Here is a 19,063-nt window from a genome sequence, read left to right on the forward strand (position 1 = left end):
TCCGAAAGTGTTCTCAAGTTACCAGGATATGAAAAGCGGGAACCGGTGACCAAACATAGCGTTATAAATTTAAAAAGAAAACATAAACTCGTGAGAACCTATGGTAATATCAGAGTGCACGGATTCGATCTACTCATTTATACGCGTAAGCATCAATGCCATAATACGAGCCCGCGAGAGGCATTTGTGCGCATACATAGTGTGGTACGTAGGTACCTCTCCACTGGGTGTCAGGTGGCATTGTGGCCTGCAGAAAAAAGCCGTGCACCCGTGTTAAACCGTGGTCTTCGCATGTGCCTGTCTGAGCAAGTCTGCGTTGATTTCTAACCGTGAACGAACGTCAGTTTCGGCGTAAGTCGTCTACGCGCTTTATCGAGGTGCGCATGCAACAATTTCCTATTTCAGTACGGCTACGTCCTTACTATAACGGGTGCACTGTCTGCGACAAGGATGGGGCGCGTAACTTGCCTCACGACTGCGACTTGACTTGACTGCGACTTGACTGTTTCAGACAGATCGTCGAGATGTCGTTTGTAATGCAACGTTTCAGTAGCTTGCGGATTTGGTGCTCCCATTTATGTCACCTCGCGCGACACTGTACGTATGTATACATGGATACATACGATTATATGTGGCAAGATAAGCTTCTTTTGAACTGGTTCCACAGATCTTTTCCCGCGCGCCTGGTCAACGTCCAGCCTTTAATAGATCGTTTGCAAAATGTCGCTCTTTTTAAAGCTATAGAACGATGTTTGTAAAGTTAGAATAAAATCGGTGCTTTCTGCACAGGGTGTCCCAACTATCATGCATCAATATTTAAAAATAGGAAAATACCACGTGGCTGGACAGAACAAAGGTAATGTTGTTTGCCGTCGCTTGGAGATACTGCAACTATTTTTGCATTCCGCCGAATTACACAATTCAAATGTTATAGTTAGATAAAAAGTGTCAATGAAAAAATTGTAGAGCAATATGAAAATTTTCCAATACATCTTTCTGTTGCTCAATAGGTGCTAGATAAAAGCGTTTTTCCGAGCGCGAAAGAAGCCCGCGAATTCACGCAAAACTGTCGCACGACTGGCCGATCGAGGCAAATATTGTTACGTAAACTTAAACACACTGGAAAAATCTTGTCTAGCATCAAAAAAGAAAAGTGGCAAGTTTTGTATTACCTAAGCGCTGGGAAAAAATTATCAAAAGGAGGATGTATCCATTGAGAGATCTCTATAAAGTAGCTTTGTGAAATGCCTTAGACACTTTGCTTGCTGAATTTCAGTTTCAAAATTTCTGTTTTCATTCAAGAAAGCAGGGATAGTATAATTTGTCCTTCGTTTTGGCAATCGATAGCACACATTACTGAGCTGAAAATTTCTGTTTATCATGAGAAGTTTTTCAATTTTTTTGTGAATCTCTTTCAACCTCAGCATAACTATATTTCGCGAGTCTGCACGTATGTAGTTTGTTTACAAATAATAATGCGTAACAGTCAAGGAAATCCCTAGTAGAGTCTGTGTATCGCAAACTTTCAAGGGCATGGATATACTTTTTTTTTTTTGCAACGTCACTAGTTTTTCATGTTAGCACTAGTGGTTATGCCCCATATGAGAATGCAATACAGCATCTGTTATTGTGTCAAAGAAAAATACAGACTTAGCCTGAACATGACTGGTATCTGATGTTTCATCCTTCCTAAATCACCATTATGCATAACAGCTTCAAGTTTAAGTAGTTAACGTGCTCATTCTAACATAAATATTAATGAAAAACAACACCCAAAGATTTATACTCTTCGTGTACTATACATTATCATGAGTTGAAGCTCGTTTACATCTAGCCACTTTGACATCTATTTGAACTACCTATTCGGCCTTTAGCAGAAATGGACACATTCGTGTCATCCGCACACACGAGCATCTTTCCGTTAGTGGGATGTTATAGCGAGATCCTTTGTATAAATAAAACCAAAAGAGCCCCTAAAATCGAACCCTGTGGTACACCTACAATTACTGACATTAGCGTGGACAATGATGAACCCAGCGTAACATATTGCTTACGATTTTAAAGACAGCGTCTCATCAGGTTTAGCCCGCACCTTCGAATTCCGTAAAAGGACAACTTATTGAAAAGTACTTCATGTTTGACCGAATCGAATGACCTTTCTTATATCTAGACATATTCCCACTCTATACAACTTGTGTTAGATATTTTTTATTACTATCAGTTCCTTTGTTTGCAATAGAACTAGATCAGTTTACTTATCCTGTTGAAAACCGAACTGGTGTGGCGAAATTACTTAATGCTTTTTCAAAAACCTGAGTAATATCTTGTGCAGTAGGTGTTCAAATACTTTAGTGAAAATGTTCCGTACGGATTTTCGCCGATAGTTACTAAAGCCTCCCTCATCTCCACCAATGTGTACAACCGCTAATCTGGCAACCTTGAAGGGCCCCTCACCAGGTCTGGCCATTTCCAGCTGGCAAGCGCAAAGCATACAATGCACGATAATGATCGCGTCTGCAAAGTATTAGATCGCTACGCGCAGCGGAGATCTGAAATTTCAAACCAAACGCCGTTTTCCCTTCTCGCGGCCGCCGTGCTCCAAGCCGGATAATGGCGTACACGTGGTAGTGCGCCTACTGTTAGGAATGGCCGTACGGGGGTGGCAACGTGCCAGCTTTCAGCCCGCTGCGCGTGTTCCAACCCCCCCCCCCCCAGGACGAGGCGCCTTCTGAGAACTACGGATGACAGGCGGCCACGTGGCGCGCGGGCAGCTCTGGAATGTGGTGCGCCGCCGCGCCACCCGGGACGGCGCAAAGTTCTACGAGGCCCTCGGTCGACGACACCGCGGGCTATACCGAGAGTTCTACAAAGCCCTCGAACGCGTTAGCCTTTGTGTGTGTAGGCTCGAACGCGTTAGCCTTTGTGTGTGTGGGCTGTACTGCGGGGCGGCGGCAAGTTTACCATGATTGGACGCACATTCCCGACCATTCGTGCTCCGTCCACGCCGGACGATGACGTCGAACTATGACGTCAAGCGGAGGCTTATAAGCAGCGTTTGCCGACTGCTAGAGTGTGCTCGTGCTCGTGTCGTGCTCGTCGTAAGGAGCTGAGTGCTCGATGTTATGCCAAAATGTAGTAGTGAGCTGTGTGCTCGAATGCTGTTTTGCTGAATGTTAATCTTGCGGGCTCCATATGGGAGTCGCGCTAGACAACCAATGTACCTCATGTTATAAAATGTAAAGACTGCCAGTAAAGCTTGCTCGCCTAGTCCTGTCGCATCAAGATCCTCCCGACAACTACGACCGATCCGACGACTCCGACACTACGTACACGTGTTCGCGCTGTGACGTCGCTCGTGGTGACACGTGACTTCTAGAATTATTCAAGGCAACATCTGTTATTTGTGTAATATGTTGCGAGAATAGGCGAATTCAAGCTTAGAGAAATAATAAAACACAAAAAAAACCTAATGTCTGCGTGTTTTTGTTTTACTTCGCACCGCAGCAAGAGAAATGTGCTTCCGGTTCGTCCGCTTGTTCCCACGTCGTGCAGTCGCGCGCGCAGACTCCGAAACTATGGCATTTTCTACCGTGTTCCAGTGCGGGATCATGCTCTGTGATCCGCTTCCGTTTGCCTCAGTATTCGTGTAGCACAGACTTATACCGCGTCCTCGTGCACAGCGAGCAATATCGTGCGCTGCGCGAAACGAGACAATCGCAACAGCTCGCACGCGACACCGTCAGCACCGCAAAAAAGCGAGGATAAGAAAAAAAAATGAAGGCTGGGCCTGTGACGCATCGTCACGCGATCCTCGAGGTCCGGTACAGTGACTAGAATTTAACTTTCTCTCTCAAATGCAACATATTTCATTAAAATCGGTCGAGGGCTTATCTCAGGAAAACGTTCTTGCGTTTTACATGTATTTGAATAAGCCGCGTCGGAGTTGGGCCCGAGCTAAAGCATACGATAACATATGTGCGCTAGAGGAAAGCTAATAGCGGATGTGGCTGTCTTAATCGGACTCCCATTGATGTCATCGGGTCCAGCCGCACTGACTGTTCAATGAAAAATTATGTTCTTTACTTCAGCTTGATCGGTGGGTTCCAAAAAATGCATTCATTTGCGCTGGTTTTAATGTAACTTGAGGGATCCTTTTGCGGTTTTAAGACCCGCCACGGTCGCTTTGTGGCTGTCGTGTTGCGCTGCTAAGCACGATGTCGCGGGATCAGATCCTGGCCGCGGTGGCCGCATTTCGATGGAGGCGAAATACAAACGCGTGTCCCGTGCATTGGGGCACGTTAAAGATACCGTATAGTGGTCCCCTACTACGGCGTGCCTCATAAACAGATCGTGGTTTTGACACGCATAAAACCCCAGAATTCATGGCGGTTTTAAGTTGGTTTGGTGTTTCATGCGCGTAGCAAAGTACTCACTAAAACAACCAGCTTGCTAAGATTTAGTAAGACTCCTTCCGCACACTGTCATTTCTTCTGGAAGTGGAAAATTATTCACAGTATTTTTTACTTCATTATAAACTTTCCATAATTTGCCTGGTTTGTCCACATGTTCAAACTGATGCCTATAATGTGCATCTTTATAGCTTTTTTTATGTCTGTATTTACTTTATTTCGAAATTTTTTCTATTCTTTAAGTTTAGCAATATTCCTGTTCTGAGGAAATTGATTGAAAAGTGGCATTTTTGCAAATTGCCACTGTCACCCAAGGCATTCCTGATTTTTTTTTTCCTAATGTAATATGGAAAAGCTTTATTATAAGGTTCCCTGATTACTTTCTCAAATATAGAAAAGCCTTCGTGGGTTCACATTCCCTGAAAAGCTCTGACCATGTCTTCCTTCATCGCCATTGAGGAAAACAACTCGGCATTAAGTTCATTAATTTTTCTAGCGCGACAAGTCACATGTGCGTTCTTTTTTTTTTAGCATCGTAGGTGTCTACTACTAAAAAAACAGGGAATTGGCTGCTAATTTTAATCTTTAATGCACCAGACGCGATTTTCCTGATTTCATAATCAAAAAAGAAAAAGATGGTAGGCGACCCTAATCTTTGACTTAACCTCTTAGTGGCACTCGCAACTCGGCGTTGGTGTTCTTTAGGTTAACTTTAGGTGAACGCAACACACGAACCGAACTCAGAGGCAACTGTTTTCCATTAATTGGCCGGTTAAATATCACGCCACCTTCTTGCGTGTGACGTGACTAGTGACGGACGTCATTACTTCCGCTTTCTACTTCTGGGTTTACAGGAATTTTGCCAAAGTCGTGCTCGCATGGGGGGTCTCGAAAGGCTGCGATTCTGTGCTTTGGTGTGCTGTAATCAGTGATTTCTAAGTAATTCTAATTATTCTAGACTCTTCAATAACTCAACTTGTAACTAAACTTGTGCGCTGATATCATATCTACAATGAAACCCATGAATATCGTACTATTTTTCTAATTATTTAAAATTTATTTTGAATTTCGTCCCCGGTCGTCTCAGTGTTTTCTAATTAATCCTAATTACTCCAGACACTTCAGTAACTCAACTTGTAATTAAACTTATGCTCTGATATATCTATAATGAAACGCACGAATATTGTACTGTACTATGTTTTCTATTTGGTTAATTTTTTTTTTCCTCCCCGGTCGTTTCAGGAGGTGAACCGGAAGTGCTGCGCAAGAAACAAGAGTGTAATCGATGCTCGTGCAACTAAAAAAAAAACATATGTCAGGTTGGGTCTCACAATGGAGTGTAACAAGCGTGGCACAGTTTACAGGAGGGTCATATCCATTTGACAACATATTATATCTGAATTCATTTTCAGCATGACTATGAGATATCATATCTATATTAATGCCACCAGCAACGACCACTCTGTTAAAGCAACGAGACATGTGTGCGAGAACTTTGTCGGGGTAATGCAAAAAAAGAAAAAAAAACATTGCACTGTACCCGACGGAGCGTGACACACAACAACTAGAATCGTGTTATACTGCATACTTGGCGCTTCACAATCACTAGTGATGTAACAACACTGCTTCAATAGTTATGCATCGCATAATATTCTTGGCATATAGTGAGACACCACCGGCCTTTTTACTTTTTCTATACAAACCTCTTCAAAGCAATATACCATGTTTATGTGAAACACAAGACGTCAAATTGCACTGTAAGTTCACCCAAAAGTAGTTCAATAGTACCGGTCGGCAATTCGTATGTACTGCGAGCTTAGCTAACTGCCACGTCCCGCCAGTGCGAGCCGTGCTCCTTTCTGTTCACAACCGCTGAGGCGCCAGCACCACCATCGCCCGTTCCGGGAGCGAAGACTCAAATGATCGTATCCGGTAACCTGAACCGAAGCAGGCCACAGAACGCAAGCCGGAACACCTGCAGCCGCCAAGCAGTACGCCAGCAGCAGCCGTGGTTGTGCATTCTGAGCAATGGCGTTCTTTAGAAACTGTCGAGCCTCCGTGAAAGCACATCAGGACCTTTAGAAGGGACAGCGGTGCCTCTACTGATCGTACTGCTTCTACATCCAGCAAAGGTTCAGCGACGACCCAGGAAGAAACGTGCCCAAAACCACGTTGGAGACGACGCCGTTGTTGGAGCATTTGACGGCGTCTCTAATAGTGACATCAGACTTGACGTTGCAAACGGCCCGAAACGTCTAGACATCGGACAAGGCGTCGCTTGATTTTGGATGTCTGGTCGTCACTACTGAATTCCCGCTGAGAAATGTCGAAAGCCTGGCTGCTATATTCAACATATCAAGAAAGAGCCTTCTGCAAGGTCTGCGTTCTGTTCGGGCACGAAAGCTCGGGCAAGGGGAGCCATCAAAAACTTGGTGCATTAGTATGCACTTCGCCAATTTACTAGCTGGAATAATGCATTAGAAACGTACCAGAGCCACGACTGCGAGTACCACGAGGCGGCGCTGCTTTATGCAGCCAACTTTGTAAACGCTCTCGAAAGGAATCAGTGGTCGAGTAGATGGAGTCCGCTGTGCGTGCACAATGACAGATGAACCGGAAGAAGCTATAGTGTCCATCGTAGAAGCTGAGATTTTCTGCGGAAGGTAGGATGGTACCTTTCAGGAGACATCGCGACGCCGGGCCTGTTAGCTGTACCGGTTTTACATCGCCCATGAAAATGATGGGAAACTGCTACACTTGAAGATTCGCTGCGGAGGTGATGGACTGAAGGACCCCGTAGAGACAGCACCAGGAAATGTGACATGTCTAAGCCCACAGATGCAGAATTAGGTACTATAGCGGCGTGCGCCACCACGTGGTGCAAGAAACCATGCATCGTCGCCCGTGTCAACAGTGCTTCGCCCTTCTTGCAGATGAAACAACAGTCACTTCAGGTAAGAACTACGATTCGTAGAACTGCGTCACTGCGCCATTTGGACGCACACACTTATTCTAGGAACGACACGCAACTTGTGAGCCTTTTAGCGTTAGATGTGTTGAAATGACGCACCAGTTATTCCCATTTTAACTATTTTACGCATTTGGACGTGACCTTTCCAAATATTGACCGCATTCATTTATTTAAAGTGACTTTATTTTTTTATTTTTGTAGGCACCGAGAAAATGTCAGTGCATGCCAGGTGCCGTTTGAACGGTACTTTGCGTGAAGATTTTCTGGCATTCGTCAAGGTAAGGGACCTTTCTGGAAAAGGCCTCGCGTCTGCGCTGCTGAAATTCCTCAAGTGCCGAAGCTTAAACATTCCCAACACGTGTGGGCAGGGATGTGACGGGGTGGCATACATGTCTGGCCGCTTCAATGGAGTTCAAGCTGTTATGCAGTGGGAGCGCTCTGTGGCCCTATATACGTGCAGCTGTGCCAGTCATCCTTTTAAATGGTCAGTAAAGAAAAATATGATTTGAGCTGTGTTGGTAAATGACCCTTCCACAGTACCAAAAAGGCCACTTTTTGTGAGAAGACGCTTTGTATAAGCCATAAGAGACACAAAAAACGAAAGACGTGTGCTGACGCCGCCTTAAATATCTCGCACTAGCATGCCGTGACGTCAGAGATTTTGATGCCGTCCACATGCTGTCTGCCCGGGCCTGGTCAAGCTTTTATCGGTAAAGATGGACTATACATTGTATTCTAAAGGAGCCAATTGAGTGAATATGGAAAGTTTCGACAACTAAAACTGAATCATAACGACCAAAATGCGAAAAAATATTTTGCAATCCATGACGTCACACTGACGTACTCTCCATGAGGTTTATGCGCGAAATTAAGAATACAGCGAAACCGACAGAAGTATATCGAGTTAATCAAAGATACTTTATCAATCTAAACTGATTCAATGTTTCACTTCAGTGACATTTTAGTCATCGCGCTTTGTTACTCTTGCAGTTTTTCGCGAGATTCGCAACGCGTTCAGGGCCATGTGCGCATTTTTTTTTTTTATTAGAAACTCGGTCGAGGTGCTGAAGGGGAAAGTCAGTGAGCAGCAATGCGACCTGACAAAGCGACGGCTTCATTACGTGTGCGAGAGCTGTTGAGCAGAGCGCCGCGAGGCCGTTCAAACATTCGTGGAGCATTTAGGAGTAGTCGTGTTAGCGTAGTCACAGATGAAGCTCACGGCGAAGCGTCCGTGAAAGCGCATCAGGACCTTTCCAGAAATTAGGGTGACTCGATGCCACGCTGCGCTGACATCGAGACACTCTACCAGAAACGCGCACGTACCGGCAGCGACGGCCGCAAGGCAGCTCGCCTTGCCTGCGGTAGCCACCCTATCTGCAGCATGCGAGCCGCACGCGGCCAGGCGCCCCCTTCTTTCACAATGCCTTGTGCCTTGGCGCTGCAGAAATCGCAGGCGCTCCGACTTTCCATACTGCCTTGCGGCCGCCGCTGGCGGTGCGTGCGCATTTATGGAAAGGTCCATCGCCAACTTGGATTCCGACTCCGACTTTCATTGTAATCAATCGCTGCATAAACACTCTCGGTGACTCTGGCGCTCTCGAGAAAGCTTCAAATGACCTCGTCCAACCTACTCGACCATGTCCAGGCTGCGCTGAAGGAGATGCGGAAATCCGGTCTTCAAGGAGTATTCGAAGTAGCCATAAAAATGGGCATGGCAGTAGAGGGAGATATTGAAATATCGCGGGCCGCCACTCGCCAGCGTAAACGCCCCACCGCACCGTGGCGTGATCATGGAGTATTTTAGACTCCTAATATTCCTGCGTTAAAATAAGCAAATCCTGCGATTTTATGTGCCAAAACCATGATATGATTATGAGGTATATAGTGGAGGGCTCCGGATTAATTTCGGCCACCTGGGGTTCCTTAATGTGCACCTAAATCACGAGTACACGAGTCGCGGCCGGGAATCGAACACGCGGCCTCATGCCTATAAGCGCAACGCCATATATCCACTAGACCAATGCAGTGCTTATATATATTCCTGCCTTTCATGGATCATCTAGCAATACAGTTGGATCCACCAGCATACTTTACAATTACTCTCTTCATTGCTCTCTCTAAACATCCGTGAGGCTGACACTGCTGCAAATAAAGAAAAGTTTTCAGCCTGCCATTCAGCCTTTGTCTTTGCTGCAGAACTTCAAGGTGAGCACCTTAAGTGGGCTACAAAATGCAAAAATGAGAAACCCGAGATACGAGCTGCATCAGCATTACAGAGAGTTCCTCTTTGTCCGGTGGCTATATTTGCAAATGTGCCTCCGCTTCTGTCGATCCTTGGATCTCTGCCAATAACAGCAGCAAAGACAGAGCTTTTTTTTTTTTTTTTCACTCTTCGGTGGTTAAAAACGTATATACCTCAGAGTATCCAGTGACCGCTTGCTTGGACTTGCTGTTTTGAATGTGCACCATGACGAAGTCTCCTCAGAGGGCGTGCTTGATTTACTTTGTTGGGAATGCAGGTGCCTGCAGCTGAATATACCAGGCGTCCCACATAACTTGAGGCTATATTAAAAAATATGCAAATGCCACATAGCTGAACAGAACCAAGGTGATGTTGTTTGCCGTCGCTTGAAGATACTCACATTCTGCCTAATTACATAATTATTCATAATTAATCAACTTCTAAAATAATGTAATTAGATTAAAGGTGTCAATGAAAAAATAGTAGAGCAACATGAAAAACTCCCGATACAGCTTTCTGTTGCTCAATACGTGTCACATAAAAGTGTGTTTCCATGCATGAGAAAAGCTCACGAACACATGCCAACTGCCTTGAGCGGCCAGTCGCGCGGTAATTTTTTGTGCATTCGTGAACATCTCATGCTTGGAAGAACACTGTCATGTAGCACGTATTGAGCAACAGAAAGCTTTATCAGGAGTTTTTCATGTTGCTATACAATTTTCTTGTTTACATTTTTCATCAAATTCTAATAATTGAGAATCTGATTAATTAAGACACTTGGTATACATTTGCACAATGGATAGCATCTGGAAAAATATGATTGTGGAGGCATCCAATCTCGATACAAAACAATGTTGTATATAATACCTAGAGCAGCAGCATGTGAAATGCTTCAATACAAGCTATGGCAATCGAATGCGAAATTTCTGCCTGCCTTCACTGTTAAACCCACTACTGGTAATTGGTGTAACTGCAGTTTCTAGAGAACTACAAAATATATTTGTGTAAAGATGTGTTGGATATGTATTTACATTTTACAGTATATTTTCTATATTAGTTGGCTTGCATTTCTCTATTTGCGTTGTGCACAACTTAGGCTGTGTGCACATGAATGCTTGCTCTCTGTTTTGTGTATATATTTTAGATGTGTGCAAAAAGCCTGTAGAGTGTAAACATGTTTCAAATGTAGTTTGTCCTCCAAGGTGATAGCTGAAGTTTATCATACGCCAACAAATACTATGTTTGAACTGTATTTTTCATATTTTCTTAAGATTTATCATTTATGGACTGCTCTCTCTTCTTTGGTGCATGTGGTATGTGAATTTTATTTCAGCTGCGATCTCCCATATGCCCCCTTCGTTGGTTCCCTCCAGTGTCCTCGTCAGTCCTCTTTTTTTTTTTTACATTGATTTTGTGGGCTTGCCCTGCCCTCCCCCATTTCCTGGATGGGGGCGTTTCTATCCCTGTGTATTGGATCGCGGGACAATGATGTCTTCAAAATAATTTACCTCTCATGGATCACTGTACACCTGTGAAAAGGGAATCTGCGTTCTTTTATTCTTTTACTCACAGCCATATGAAGTTGTCGAACAAGTCAGAGGGGGCTGCCATAAAACTAACAGCTTTGCAACTGTACTACCCACAAGCCTTACTTTGGTAAACTGGGATACATGGCACAATAAAGACACAAGGACGAAGCAGGAACACAGGACGAGCGCTTCGTCCTTGTGTCGTTCTTGCACTATGTATCCCTGTTTACGATTGAACTACCAACACGCCCAAACTTCTTCCCTGCCTTACTTTGGTTTGGTTGTGTAGAAGCAAGAAGCCATTACTCGATCAAGCATGTGTCCCATGCGCAGATAGCGCTGTTGCCACGCCACGTGTGATGCAATCGGAGCTAGGTTTATCCTCATACACAGAATTCAGAGGGGTAGCTTGGAAGTACGCTTGTCCATCTGAGGAGTGGTCGCGTTTGACAGAGCTCAATGGTTATAATTGATCAAACTGGTGCACTAGTGTAGAGAGAACGACAGATCTTCTCTTGGCTTGTCTGTGTGTTTTTTACCCTACAAACAAAACTTAGTAAGAAATAACATGTTTCTGCAAGCAAGCAAGTGTAGGTTGCCAAGTCGAAGCACTGGCACTGACTCAACCCCCTTCCTAGAGGAGCAAGTCAATGGTAGCGTCACACAAAGAAATTGCATTTTTCCCCCAACTATGGACACTATGTGCACATTGCAATCAATACAGAATATAAATTCAAGGTTATTTCAGTGTTATAATATTGCTCTCTTGGTATCAACAAAAAGCCATGAAGGCTTCACCAGTAACTATGCCTAGTCAAATGTTCATGAAATCAAGTAGTAAAACATACTATTTGTATATACCATGTGCATTTGTACGCCCTTAATTTACTAAACACACTAGAATGCAACCAATTTCAAAACGCATCAGGCAGCTGCCAGGCTCAACAATACATTCAGCCCATGAAATTTCAAAATTTTATTTTACATTTATGAAACTTTACATAATATACACTGCTTGACGTTGAGATAAAATTAGCAGGGCACTTAAATGGATGCTCACACTTGCAATCATACTTCAGTCACTTGAGACAAATTGTAGCAGAAAAAATAATAATAAAACAGCGTACAATGATGCGTCATTTAACCTACTAACCATCCATACAAACATTTGGGGTCACTAAAACTTGTCGTAATAAGTGGAAACAAGCATCAGGCCAAAAACAACAATGTACAAAAACATTAACATCATAAATGCTTACAAAAAAGCCAATGTAATAACACATTAACAAAGAAACCAATAACACATTGAGAGAATCCAAGCACATGTTAATTTTTACAATTATGGCAAATGAGATAAGTCATGAAGAAAGACAGCAACACGAACTACAAGCCAACAAGCAAATTTACCAGAATGCTTATGTGAAAGCAAAATAGCTGCAAGTTCGTAATGACTTTTCTCTAAGCAAAGAAGAAATTGAACTTGTACATCAGCATTACTAACTGCAGTACGATCCGGAAGATATTTTAGACTTTTTCCAGCGCTTAGGGAGAAAATAAGATTATGTAGATTTCATACACTACAGGGATATAAAGTTATGCCAAGCGTTCTGCAGGTAGCTGGCTAACTAGCATGATTTGTGTTTCTGTAAAGCGTTACCAAATAGATCAACGTGTTTATGCAAGACAAGCAACTGTGTGTGATAACAACAGCACTGGCATGACCGATTTATTCGATTCCAGTGAAGAAATGTTAAGACCTGGGGCCCTATAACGTAAAGCTATTCCAATATGTTTTTATTCCAATCTCCTGATGTCAAACTTGCATAACCGCCGACGCAAGCATCGGGCAGTGACCCGCAGGGTTGTCTGAATAGACCAATAAAACGCTCTCCTCATTTATAGGAGGTCACTTTTGTTTGCTTTAAAGACAAATGATATTGCCTACACTGAGCAGTTTGTCTTATCTAATTGGCTAACAAGAGGCAAGGTGTATGCTCTAGTGGAGAGGGATTTGATGGGGCCGAGCCAGTGCACTGAAAATTGATAACTGGACAAAAAGGGTGGTGCCGGCGTCTGTGATTGGTCCGCGTTCCTTCACTTATCTTGCGGTGGCTGGTCGAAAATCGCGACGGCATGCAGCAGAAGGTTAAGAATGCCGCTAAAACGGATTCTCAGCAAAGAATAGTTGGCAGAACGAGGTTGTAAACATGCCGAAAGTGCTCGAAAACGTTACGCGGCCATGCAATAAGCTCTATTGTATGCAAATAAACCCATGCTCTCTGGCTGGTGCTAGTAGCCAGTGCCTGAGCCATCGGCGACAGCCATCTTTTATTCCTTTTGGAATGGGGCAGCCTACGCCTATTCAGAAGAAAACTTAGTTTTGTTTGGCATATTAATGCATCTTTACTGCGCACACGTCACTTTGACATGGTGAGCTCTCGCGGTTTTGTAACGCCGCGTGACAGGCAGGCGAAGTTGGTGTTGCCCGAAAACTTTTGATCAATAGCCGAGCGCTGATGGCGAAAAGGCATCTAATCATAAACAACTATTTTTCTTTTGTTCTTTCCAGTCATGCACAATCAGTGTGTTCATGTCATATCACATGGAGAGCTATCGCGGTTTTCGTGACGTCACGTGCCAGACAGGCGAAGTGGGGGTGGTTCAAAAAAATTTTTGACCAATGGCAGAGGGCCGATTGCAGAATTGGAATAGAAAAGTTTGGAATGGCTTTACATTATAGCACCCCTGTTCCTTTACTACGCAGGCTGATCCCGAAGGCAGTACAATGTCATAAGGTGTACCAAAGTACTAGCTGCCACAGGAAAGGACTAGGTGAAAAGTGGGCCCGTCCCAAAGGCTGTGCAGTGTCACATAGCGTCTCAAAGGAGCTAACTGCAACAAACAAAAGACGGGGGATATTGGTGCACTGGTTGCTATGTGGCATGACACTATTGAAGCATTTAAACACTTTGGAGCAAAGAGAGAAGGACAACAGCACGAAAAGGACTGTTTCATTCCAAGGTTTTTTTGCATCCCTAAGTGCTGGAAATGTCGCAAATACCCAAGTTCTAGCTAGCTCAACTTTTTGCTTTAAATTATGGAAATGCTGAAGAAATAAAAAAAAAACTTTTTAGAGCAGAATCAAATTTCTTTCCTTTTTTTCCTGAAAGGGAAATTGCACGGATTGGCACGGATACCGGTTGCTGCACTAATGCTAGAATGAAATTGCTTTACAACTCTGATACCTTCATTATAGTTTACTATCCATACAGCTGTACCCAAGATGATTTCTCCCTTTGGTGTGACAGTAGACTACACGCTTCAGTAACTGGAACTTGAACTGCAGTACTCATCCCAGAACCAAAATTGCAAATAAATTAAGAAATGACTTAGACTAAATTGAGCATTAAAAACAATGCATACAAAATGGTTGAATGATCACGGCCATATTTTTTTTTTTTTAAATAAAGCTCTATGTACTAGAGAATGCACATTTACAAAACCGTGTTAAATTCACAGCCATGCCTAGCTAGGCATGCTTGAAGTCAAGGCACATCCAGTTTCTGGTAAGCCAACTGTACTGCATGGTGTGTCAGGAATGGAAACAGGCATTATTCCCTTGGCTAAACTGCTGACCATATTTTGTCAAATTATGTGGCAAATTTCACTGATATGTGTCGACTGTCTATACTTAAGCAAAAGGTTTACATGTAAAATATACTTGCTAGATTTTGCTCTATTGCACAGGCTAGCTACAGCAGCAGTCATTCCTTTCAGCTTTACTACACCACTATTAACAAACTTTCTTACAAGGTGTTGAACCAAACCGAAAAGCATATCAGAATTGCAATTTTGGCCGGAGCTGAACACAAACACAAATTGATATTCTTTGAACGTGCCTAAACCCAAATTTAACCTGAACTGAAAAAAATATATATATATGCAGATCCAAGTACACCTTGGAATATATGTGAAGTGAAGCAGTTAATCAAATGTTATAAATTTGCCATTTCATTGCTGCGTCTTTGGCGTAAAGGAAGCTGACACGAGCACATGTGCTCTAGTGCACCCATGCTATGCAATGTGACACATGTGTCTACCATCTCAACGGGCTAGTAAGCGTTGGCCTGATAAAAGTATACGTGTGACTGTGGCGAAATGCTTAGAGAATTGGGCTGCTGTTCTGGGGGAGCAAGGTACGATCTCACAATTGAGCACATAATTCAATTTTCTTTTTTTAAGTATGAGCTATTTGGCAAGACAAAAGCAGCAGGATAACATGGGAGGTTTCGCAAAGAAAAAGAAAACAAAAGAACAGTTACAGGTTTGGCACGAAATAATTCAAGGATATAGGGTGACAACAGGTGGTCAACAGGTTCAATCGTGATTGTTACCAGATTGTTACGAGTTGCATCGCAAGTTAAGGACAGATGGTGGATGTGCCAATAACTACAGCCACTTCAAGAGTAGAGGCTTGCACTATGAATTCAGCCATGCCATGCAGTTTGGTTCTGTGGCCGAAATGTTATCTTAGAGGTTCCCCAGAAAAACCACATCTGCTGAACCTCCTAATTCTGCCGTTAGATCAGATGAGTTAAATGCTAGCAGGAGGAAGGGAAACATTATTATAAGGTAACCTGTAAAACATACATGCCAGGAGACATGGGGTGCGATCTTGTATGCATTCCAAAATAGAACAGAGGTGGTCCGTTCCACCGAGCCGCGCACGATTGGTCAATTTGAACCGTGACGAACGCCATGACGTCAATTGTGATGTGATATCTGCTGTCAATCGGTCCGTGTCGTCTGCTATCGGACGAACGCAACAGAATGGACCGCCTATTTCGTGACGTAAAGAACGGACCACCTCCGTTCGATTTTGGAATGCGTACAAGATCGCACCCATGGAGACCAGAGAAAAGGGCGTCCGAGGAGGGAAAATAGGAGCAGCACCAATGAGTGCAGCTGCACCTCTTCTTGTAACCATAACCCTGTAGTTGCTAATGGATGCATTCAACTTCTCGGTGCATGGTAACCACAGCAGCAAACAGCACACATGCGAGATCTGCTTTTGATACAAGTCGGGGTTCTATGCAAGTTTGGGGACTACAAGCAGAGCACAACGCCCATTGGGTTGTACAAATCATTGCCGAGGCACGACGTTCATGTTCTCAACATATTTTGCTGGCTTTAAGCTGATCAAGATCTGCACTACATGCAACTGCATAAGGAAGATTGATGCAGGCCTAGACACGAACCATCCTTGTTCATCATCTACCAGCACCAATGTGCTGAACCGGTTTCCAACACTGAACTGGTTCGTTAACTGTTATATTTTTATTTCTCCAAACCGAAACTGAACCGGAATGAAATCAGAGTAATGAATTCGAACTGAACCAGTATCTTTTTCTGTTCGATACCCTGCTTCCTTAAACCAATTCAAAAGCAGCATGCTTATGCCTGCTTTTGGCTATTTCTCACACTGATTTGAAGTGCTTCAGAGACCTGAAAGCTTTTGCCACTGAGAGTGAGAGAACCCCTTTTTCTCTCCATTCCCAGTGTTGGCTGTGGAGATGAATGTGAACCAGTTATGAACACAGCATAACTGAATGCAGGTTTGTTCATAACTGCTGCTTTCTTCAGAAGTGTTGCACGAAAAAAGAGGGAACGAAGGTGCCACTGAGAGATGGTGGAATAAAATAAGCAGATATGCTTTATATGCTGCAAGAATGCACTTGTGAATCACTGCACGCTCTTTCTGGCTTTTTCAATTTGTCATTTCGAGTGGACATCGACCCAAAGAGGTAGTGGCGTAATTTATGCGGTCAATTTTGTGGGTTCTACCTGTGAAGCTGCTCTCGATTTCTCTCTTTCATTGTTATTCATGCTTCCATCGATTGCAGATTATTGTTTTCTCACACAAGTATGAAATAAAATTTCCAGCAACATCGTAAAAAATGAAACGAGCAGTGATTCAGGTAATAAGGGATGTCACCATATTGACGATGTGCCAAGCTACCATGAATTCATAAGCCTAGCCTGCTGAGGAAGAGCCAAGATGTTCTTCCCCTCCAGTAATGAACCAAGTGTTAAGCTATTAAGCGTGCAGTACATTGCCTCCCTTGACTGCCATTGCCACTGCACAACAGCAGCAAAAGCTCATGTCTCTTTGCTGCTGTTCGGCAATGCATTTCGCAGCAGATATTTTCGCATCACAGAGATACTGAGTGCCATTTCTCTGTGTAATACTGAATTTTAATTTTGTGATTTGTCTTCAATACCGGTTCATTTTTAATAAACTAGGAAAATACAACTCAAAACAATGTCAAACAAAACCAATCACCTTATGCTACTTGAGCATAAATTTGAAAGTAAATAGACAACAGTTTTGCCAGGATAAGTGTATACCTGTTTCCAACATACTATTAACAAATGAGACGAGTGTACTTCCATATTCAATGTTCCCAGGCTTTGGTCACACTTCAAATGCAACGAACAGTAAACAATGCCTACTATGACAGATAATACAGCAGACACACACAAAAAGGAAACCGCTTCAAATTAACAACTTTAAAAAGTTACAAAAAGAAAAAATTCTTGCATGTTTTATCACAATGTGTCCTGCAATATCAACTTCCAAATCACCAAAACAAGCAAATGTTTGCTGCAAACGTTACATGCAGCAACAGCGTAATTAAATCAGCAACTGAAGCTGACCAAAATTAGCACTAAATTGTTGAAGAGCATGCATTCTGAAAGGTTACAGAAGTACTCGCATAGCAATGTGAACCCAGGTGGTTTTCACACTGTTTTGCCACACTTTGCTAGGACACATGCCGTCGACAAGGTCATAGCTAATAAAACACCTTACAGTTCAGCTAAGCTTGTACCAAGTCACACCGTGCCTCTAGCGATATTTCAACACTGCACCCTTTCCTAGAAGCTTTTATGTATTGCAACAAGTGCTGTTCAACTTTTCATTTGGTCATAAAATGTATTAAAATACAGCTGCACCATTAACTGGTAGTCACCAAGCAGCACAACTTCTTAAACAATATAGAAACCAGTAAATAATGCTAATCGGAAAGTGGTGTGCTCAGTCCCTTAGCAGCACAAAACTACACAGCAGAGTCTTCCTGAGCAAACACCTTTGACGAGTGTGGCGAGTACTGACAAGAAAAATAATAGTACTCAGGCATGAACTTTATGCTTCTACATGCCAAATACACCTTTAAGTATTTATAGTAGATCCCTAAAGACAGAGTTTTTAAGTACAGCTAAAACTCGATCATGGCGCTCTTAGGTCGAGCTTTTGCTTTACCCAAGAGTGCCATGAAAACATGACAGCTTTCCTTTTCCCACTGTGCCGCCAGGCAATATTGTTGTGCAACACCACGTGACAAACCACAAAAATTATGCATGTCCTACACAATAAAGGAATCTATGTTAATGCAAAGCATTTGCAAGAAAAAGCATTTGACGACATGTTTCAATGCTATGGTGTGTGTCTGTAGTTCCCTTTCACTGCTGGGTTTTGCTAAGGGGCCATCAGAAGCAGATTAATGCATAAACTAAGCAGCCAGGCTTCTACGCTGTGACTGTGACATGAACCTCCATAGCATTGCATGCACTAAAACACTTTGTTGATTGACAAAGCATTCAGTCCCTGCTCTCTGCATTTCTGATGCATGAAGTGCAGAAATAAATTGATATTGAAATCGAACACTTAACGCCATCTCAAGCACAGTGAAATCCCAATAATTTGAAATCTCTTAATTCGAACAGGCGAATAACTTCAACTGCTCTGTTGGTCCCAGCAAAGTTCCGTGTTTTTGAATGAGGAAATGCTCTGGCAAATTCAAACTCCAAAAACCATGCCACAGATATTTCGACAAAAATTGATCTCCATTAT

General features: G+C 43.2%; 1 long non-coding RNA gene across 1 annotated transcript in view; it reads left to right on the forward strand.

Moving 5' to 3' along the window:
* The first annotated feature begins 6,382 nt into the window (after window positions 1-6,382).
* LOC139054323 (uncharacterized) overlaps window positions 6,383-19,063 on the forward strand; it is a 45,830-nt gene continuing 33,149 nt past the window's right edge. Inside the window, exons 1-2 of the long non-coding RNA XR_011511139.1 lie at window positions 6,383-7,363; window positions 7,582-7,658. This is a non-coding gene — a long non-coding RNA (uncharacterized lncRNA). The remainder of the gene's footprint in view (window positions 7,364-7,581; window positions 7,659-19,063) is intronic.

Source organism: Dermacentor albipictus, chromosome 1, assembly GCF_038994185.2.
Source record: "Dermacentor albipictus isolate Rhodes 1998 colony chromosome 1, USDA_Dalb.pri_finalv2, whole genome shotgun sequence".
Lineage (NCBI taxonomy): Eukaryota > Metazoa > Arthropoda > Arachnida > Ixodida > Ixodidae > Dermacentor > Dermacentor albipictus.